The sequence below is a fragment of the Aristolochia californica genome, unplaced genomic scaffold (assembly GCF_029961685.1).
Source record: "Aristolochia californica isolate CCGP_79_NKW_82.1479 unplaced genomic scaffold, dmAriCali1.0.hap1 SCAF_1, whole genome shotgun sequence".
Taxonomy (NCBI): Eukaryota; Viridiplantae; Streptophyta; class Magnoliopsida; order Piperales; family Aristolochiaceae; genus Aristolochia; species Aristolochia californica.
In genome coordinates this window covers 27,109,746-27,118,554 of record NW_027181770.1, presented here as the reverse complement: position 1 = coordinate 27,118,554, position 8,809 = coordinate 27,109,746, and positions in this window count along the sequence as shown.

Below are 8,809 nucleotides of genomic sequence, written 5' to 3'. Positions count from 1 at the left end.
TCCCGTAAACCAAAAAGGCAAATAGATCACAACATAATGAAAATTTTGGAGTTCAAGTACGGAAACAATTTAAAACAATAAAAAATGTAAGTAATGAAAATTTATTCACACACCACAAATGAACACAAATGTTTTGTTGTCCAAGTTTGGGAAATTCCACTAGTTCAACCCCAACAGCTTGGAATTTTATAGGAAAGAGATTTCCACCACACATGCTTTAAAAATGGATATGCATGTTTTAAACATGTTAAAGAGGCAAATCACCTATGCATCCAAAGCTTTTGAATAGAATAACAAATGCTCATTAAATTCTCAAGTGAACGTACGGTGGGATATTTAGTCGAGTCAAACAAGCCAATATTTTGCCCATCAGCAAAAAGCTGACCCAACGATCATGGATGATTGTAAAGTGATTTATGATGCGTAATGAGCTATATTACCCTGATAAATGACTTATGGATTGGGAGTCATGATTAAGTTAAAAATCCCTGCCTCCCCCTTTTTCCCCACGATTGCAAAACCTGATATATAAAAACTAAGAAGAGCTTACAATCCCTAAAAATTATAGAAACTCTTTGGAATTATCTCTCTCTACTTTTGTGCATTGTGCATTTCCATTCCACATGTACTCTTTTTTCTTAAAACAAAACTTTGGGTTTTCGCTCTCCCTCCATCCCGTAAACCAAAAAGGCAAATAGATCACAACAAAATGAAAATTTTGGAGTTCAAGTACGGAAAAAATTAAAAACAATAACAAATGTAAGTAAAGAAAATTTATTCACACACCACAAATGAACACAAAAGTTTTGTTGTCCAAGTTTGGAAAATTCCACAAGTTCAACCCCAACAGCTTGGAATTTTATAGGAAAGAGATTTCCTCCACACATGCTTTAAAAATGGAGATGCATGTTTTAAACATGTTAAAGATGCAAATCACCTATGGATCCAAAGCTTTTGAAGAGAATAACAAACGCTCATTAAATTCTCAACTGAACGTGCAGTGGATACTTACCCGAGTCAAACCAGCCATTATTTTGCCCATCTACATAAAGCTGACCCATCGATCATGGATGATTGTAAAGTGATTTATCATGCATAACGGGCTATATTACCCTAAGAAATGACTTATGGATTGGGAGTCAAGACTCAGTTAAAAATCACTGCCTCCCCCTTTTTCGCGACGATTGCAAAACCTGTTATATAAAAACTATGAAGAGCTTACAATCCCTAAAAATTACAGAAACTCTTTGGAATTATCTCGCTCTACATTTGGGCACTATGCATTTTCATTTTAGATGTACACTTTTTTCATCAATCAAAACTTTGAGTTTTCGCTCTCCCTTCATCCCGTAAACAAAAAAGGCAAATAGATCACAACAAAATAAAAATTTTAGAGTTCATGTATGGAAAAAAATTGAAAACAATAAAAAATGTAAGAAACGAAAATTTATTCAAACACCACAAATGAACACAAAAGTTTTGTTTTCCAAGTTTGGGAAATTCCACTAGTTCAACCCTAACAGCTTGGAATTTTATAAGAAAGAGATTTCCTCCACACATGCATAAAAAATGGATTTGCATGTTTTAAACATGTTAAAGATGCAAATCACCTGTGGATCCAAAGCTTTTGAAGAGAATAACAAACGCTCATTAAATTCTCAAGTGAACGTGCGGTGGGATATTTAACCGAGTCAAAAAAGCCATTATTTTGCCCATCATCAAAAAGTTGACCCAACGTTCATGCATGATTGTAAAGTGATTTATCATGCGTAACGGGCTATATTCCCCTAATAAATGACTTATGGAGTGGGAGTGAAGTCTCAGTTAAAAATCCTTGCCCCCCCTTTTTCTCGACAATAGCAAACCCTGGTATGTAAAAACTAAGAAGAACTTACAATCCCTAAAAATTAAAGAAACCCATTGGAATTATCTTGCTCGAAATTTGTGCACTGTGCATTTTCATTTTAGATGTACACTTTTTTCATAAATCAAAACCTTGAGTTTTCGCTCTCCCTTTATCCCGTAAACCAAAAAGGCAAATAGATCACAACAAAATGAAAATTTTAGAGTTCATGTAAGGAAAAAAATTTAAAACAATAACAAATGTAAGTAAATAAAATTTATTCACACACCATAAATGAACACAAAAGTTTTGTTGTCCAAGTTTGGGAAATTCCACTAGTTCAACCTTAACAGCTTGGTATTTTATAAGAAAGAGATTTCCTCCACACATGCTTAAAAAATGGATTTGCATGTTTTTAACAAGTTAAAGATTCAAATCACCTTTGGATCCAAAGCTTTTGAAGAGAATAACAAATGCTTATTAAATTCTCAAGTGAAAGTGCGGTGGGATATTTACCAAAGTCAAACAAGCCATTATTTTGCCCATCTACAAAAAGCTAACTCAATGATCATGGTTGGTTGTAAAGTGATTTATCATGCGTAACGGCTATATTACCCAATTAAATGACTTATGGATTGGTAGCCAAGACTCAGTTAAAAATCCATGCCCCTCCTTTTTCCTGACGATTGCAAAACCAGATATATAGAAACTAAGAAGAGCTTACAATCCCTAAAAATTACTGAAACTCTTTGGAATTATCTCTCTCGTCGTTTGTGCATTGTGCATTTCCATTCTAGATGTACTCCGTTTCCTTAAAACAAAACTTTGAGTTTTCGCTCACCCTTCATCCCGTAAACCAAAAAGGCAAATAGATCTCAACAAAATGAAAATTTTGGAGTTCAAGTACGGAAAAAATTTAAAACAATAAAAAATGTAAGTAAGGATAATTTATTTACACACCACAAATGAACACAAAAGTTTTGTTGTCCAAGTTTGGGAAATTCCACTAGTTCAACCCCAACTGCTTGGAATTTTATAAGAAAGAGATTTCCTCTACACATGCTTAAAAAATGAATTTGCATGTTTTAAACATGTTAAAGATGCAAATCACCTATGGATCCATAGCTTTTGAAGAGAATAACAAACGCTGATTAAATTCTCAAGTGAACGTGCGGTGGGATATTTACCCGAGTCAAACAAGCCATTATTTTGCCCTTCTACAAAAAGCTGACCCAACGATCATGGATGATTGTAAAGTGATTTATCTTGCGTAACAGGCTATATTACCATAATAAATCACTTATGGATTGGGATTCAAGACTCAGTTAAAAATCCCTGTCACCCCCTTTTTCCCCACGATTGCAAAACCTAATATATAAGAACTAAGAAGAGCTTACATTCCCAAAAAATTATAGAAAGCCTTTGGAATTATCTCTCTCTACATTTGTGCATTGTGCATTTCCATTCAACAAGTACACTTTTTTTCTTAAAACAAAACTTTGAGTTTCGCTCTCCCATCATCCCGTAAACCAAAAAGGCAAGTAGATCACAATAAAATGAAAATTTTGGAGTTAAACTACGGAAAAAGTTTAAAACAATAACAAATGTAAGTAAAGAAAATTTATTCACACACCACAAATGAACACAAAAGTTTTGTTGTCCAAGTTCGGGAAATTCCACTAGTTCAACCCCAACAACTTGGAATTTTATAGGAAAGAGATTTCCTCCACACATGCTTTAAAAATGGATATGCATGTTTTAAACATGTTAAAGATGCAAATCACCTATGGATCGAAAGGTTTTGAAGAGAATAACAAACGCTTATTAAATTCTCAAGTGAACGTGCGGTGGATATTTACCCGAGTCAAACAAGCCATTATTTTGCCTATCTACAAAAAGCTGACCCAACGATCATGGATGATTGTAATGTGATTTATCATGCATAACGGGCTATATTACCCAAAGAAATGACTTTTGGTTTGGGAGTCAAGACTGAGTTAAAAATCCATGCCTCCCCCTTTTTCCCAACGATTGCAAAACCTGATATATAAAAACTAAGAAGAGTTTACAATCCCTAAAAATTACAGAAACTCTTTGGAATTATCTCGCTCTACATTTGTGCACTGTGCATTTTTATTTTAGATGTACACTTTTTTCATAAATCAAAACTTTGTGTTTTTGCTCTCCCTTCATCCCGTAAACCAAAAAGATAAATACCTTACAACAAAATGAAAATTTCATAGTTCATGTATGGAAAAAAAGTTAAAAAAATACAAACGTAAGTAAAGATAATTTATTTACCCACCACAAATGAACACAAAAGTTTTGTTGTCCAAGTTTGGGAAATTCCACTAGTTCAACCCTAACTCGGAATTTTATAAGAAAGAGATTTCCTCCACACATGCTTAAAAAATGAATTTGCATGTTTTAAACATGTTAAAGATCAAAATCACCTATGGATCCATAGTTTTTGAAGAAAATAACAAACGCTCATTAAATTCTCAAGTGGACGTGCGGTGGGATATTTACCCGAGTCAAACAAGCCATTATTTTGCCCATCTACAAAAAGCTGACCCAACGATCATGGATGATTGTAAAGCGATTTATCATGCGTAACGGGCTATATAATACCATAATAAATCACATATGGATTGGGATTCAAGACTCAGTTAAAAATCCCTGCCTCCCCCTTTTTCCCGACGATTGCCAAACCTGATATATAAAAACTTAGACGAGCTTACATTCCCCAAAAATTATAGAAACTCTTTGTAATTATCTCTCTCTACATTTGTGTATTGTGCATTTCCATTCTACATGTACATTTTTTTTCTTAAAGCAAAACCTTGAGTATTCGCTCTCCCTTAATCCAGTAAACCAAAAAGGCAAATAGATCACAACAAAATGAAAATTTTGGAGTTCAAGTAAGGAAAAAATTTAAAACAATAAAAAATGTAAGTAAAGATAATTTATTCACACACCACAAATGAACACAAAAGTTTTGTTGTCTAAGTTTTGGAAATTCCACTAGTTAAACCATAACAACTTGGAATTTTATGAGAAAGAGATTTCCTCCACACATGCTTAAAAAGTGAATTTGCAAGTTTTAAGTATGTTAAAGATGCAAATCACCTATGGATCCATAGCTTTTGAAGAGAATAAACAACGCTCATTAAATTTTCAAGTGAACGTGCGGTCGATATTTACCCGAGTGAAACAAGCCATTATTTTACCCATCTACAAAAAGCTGACGATCACGGGTGATTGTAATGTGATTTATCATGCGTAACGGGCTATATTACCCTAAGAAATGACTTATGGATTGGGAGTCAAGACTTAGATAAAAATCCATGCCTCCCCCTTTTTCCCGACGATTGCAAAACCTGGTATGTAAAAACTAAGAAGAACTTACAATCCCTAAAAATTAAAGAAACTCATTGGAATTATCTTGCTCGAAATTTGTGCACTGTGCATTTTCATTTTAGATGTACACTTTTTTCATAAATCAAAACCTTGAGTTTTCGCTCTCCCTTTATCCCGTAAACCAAAAAGGCAAATAGATCACAACAAAATGAAAATTTTAGAGTTCATGTAAGGAAAAAAATTTAAAACAATAACAAATGTAAGTAAATAAAATTTATTCACACACCATAAATGAACACAAAAGTTTTGTTGTCCAAGTTTGGGAAATTCCACTAGTTCAACCCCAACAGCTTGGAATTTTATAGGAAAGAGATTTCCTCCACACATGCTTTAAAAATGGATATGCATGTTTTAAACATGTTAAAGATGCAAATCACCTATGGATCCAAAGCTTTAGAAGAAAATAACAAACGCTCATTAAATTCTCAAGTGAACGTACGGTGGATATTTACCCGAGTCAAACAAGCCATTATTTTGCCCATCTACAAAAAGCTGACCCAACGATCATGGATGACTGTAATGTGATTTATCATGCATAACGGGCTATATTACCCAAAGAAATGACTTTTGGTTTGGGAGTCAAGACTAAGTTAAAAATCCATGCCTCCCCCTTTTTCCCAACGATTACAAAACCTGATATATAAAAACTAAGAAGAGTTTACAATCCCTAAAAATTACAGAAACTCTTTGGAATTATCTCGCTCTACATTTGTGCACTGTGCATTTTTATTTTAGATGTACACTTTTTTCATAAATCAAAACTTTGTGTTTTCGCTCTCCCTTCATCCCGTAAACCAAAAAGATAAATACATTACAACAAAATGAAAATTTTCTAGTTCATGTATGGAAAAAAAATTAAAACAATTTCATAATGTAAATAAAGATAATTTATTTACACACCACAAATGAACACAAAAGTTTTGTTGTCCAAGTTTGGGAAATTCCACTAGTTCAACCCTAACAGCTTGGAATTTTATAAGAAAGAGATTTCCTCAACACATGCTTAAAAAATGAATTTGCATGTTTTAAACATGTTAAAGATGCAAATCACCTATGGATCCATACCTTTTGAAGAGAACAACAAACGTTCATTAAATTCTCAAGTGAACGTGCGGTGGGATATTTACCCAAGTCAAACAAGCCATTATTTTGCCCATCTACAAAAAGCATACCCAACGATCATGGAAGATTGTAAAGTGATTTATCATGCGTAACGGGCTATATTACCAAACTAAATGACTTATGGATTGGGATTCAAGACTTAGTTAAAAATCCCTGCCTCCTCCTTTTTCCCGACGATTGCAAGACCTGATATATAAAAACTAAGAAGAGCTTACATTCCCAAATAATTATAGAAACTCTTTGGAATTATCTCTCTCCACTTTTGTGCATTGTGCATTTCCATTCTACATGTCCACTTTTTTTCTTAAAACAAATTTTTGAGTTTTCGCTCTCCCTTCATCCCGTAAGCCAAAAAGGCAAAAAGATCAGAACAAAATGAAAATTTTGGAGTTCAAGTACGGAAAAAGTTTAAAACAATAACAAATGTAAGTAAAGAAAATTTATTCATACACCACAAATGAACACAAAAGTTTTGTTGTCCAAGTTTGGGAAATTCCACTAGTTCAACCCCAACAACTTGGAATTTTATAGGAAAAAGATTTCCTCCACACATGCTTTAAAAATGGATATGCATGTTTTAAACATGTTAAAGATGCAAATCACCTATGGATCCAAAGCTTTTGAAGAAAATAACAAACGCTCATTAAATTCTCAAGTGAACGTACGGTGGATATTTACCCGAGTCAAACAAGCCATTATTTTGCCCATCTACAAAAAGCTGACCCAACGATCATGGATGATTGTAATGTGATTTATCATGCATAACGGGCTATATTACCCAAAGAAATGACTTTTGGTTTGGGAGTCAAGACTCAGTTAAAAATCCCTGCCTCCCCCTTTTTCCCAACGATTGCAAAACCTGATTTATAAAACCTAAGAAGAGCTTAGAATCCCTAAAAATTAAAGAAACTCTTTAGAAGTATCTCGCTCTACATTTTTGCACTGTGCATTTTTATTTTAGATGTACACTTGTTTCATAAATCAAAACTTTGTGTTTTCGCTCTCCCTTCATCCCGTAAACCAAAAAGATAAATACATTACAACAAAATGAAAATTTTCTAGTTCATGTATGGAAAAAAAATTAAAACAATTTCATAATGTAAATAAAGATAATTTATTTACACACCACAAATGAACACAAAAGTTTTGTTGTCCAAGTTTGGGAAATTCCACTAGTTCAACCCTAACAGCTTGGAATTTTATAAGAAAGAGATTTCCTCAACACATGCTTAAAAAATGAATTTGCATGTTTTAAACATGTTAAAGATGCAAATCACCTATGGATGCATACCTTTTGAAGAGAATAACAAACGCTCATTAAATTCTCAAGTGAACGTGCGGTGGGATATTTACCCAAGTCAAACAAGCCATTATTTTGCCCATCTACAAAAAGCATACCCAACGATCATGGAAGATTGTAAAGTGATTTATCATGCATAACGGGCTATATTACCATAATAAATGACTTATGGATTGGGATTCAAGACTCAGTTAAAAATCCCTGCCTCCCCCTTTTTCCCGACGATTGCCAAACCTGATATATAAAAACTTAGACGAGCTTACATTCCCCAAAAATTATAGAAACTCTTTGTAATTATCTCTCTCTACATTTGTGCATTGTGCATTTCCATTCTACATGTACACTTTTTTTCTTAAAACAAAACTTTGAGTTTTCGCTCTCCCTTAATCCCGTAAACATAAAAGGCAAATAGATCACAACAAAATGAAAATTTTGGAGTTCAAGTACGGAAAAAGTTTAAACCAATAAAAAATGTAAGCAAAGAAAATTTATTCACACACCACAAATGAACACAAAAGTTTTGTTGTCCAAGTTTGGGAAATTCCACTAGTTCAACCCCAACAGCTTGGAATTTTATAGGAAAGAGATTTCCTCCACACATGCTTTAAAAATGGATATGCATGTTTTAAACATGTTAAAGATGCAAATCACCTATGGATCCAAAGCTTTTGAAGAAAATAACAAACGCTCATTAAATTCTCAAGTGAACGTACGGTGGATATTTACCTGAGTCAAACAAGCCATTATTTTGCCCATCTACAAAAAGCTGACCCAACGATCATGGATGATTGTAATGTGATTTATCATCCATAAAGGGCTATATTACCCAAAGAAATGACTTTTGGCTTGGGAGTCAAGACTCAGTTAGAAATCCCTGCCTCCCCCTTTTTCCCAACGATTGCAAAACCTGATTTATAAAAACTAAGAAGAGCTTACAATCCCTAAAAATTATAGAAACTCTTTAGAATTATCTTGCTCTAAATTTGTGCACTGTGCATTTTTATTTTAGATGTACACCTTTTTTATAAATCAAAACTTTGTGTTTTCGCTCTCCCTTCATCCCGTAAACCAAAAAGATAAATACATTACAACAAAATGAAAATTTTCTAGTTCATGTATGGAAA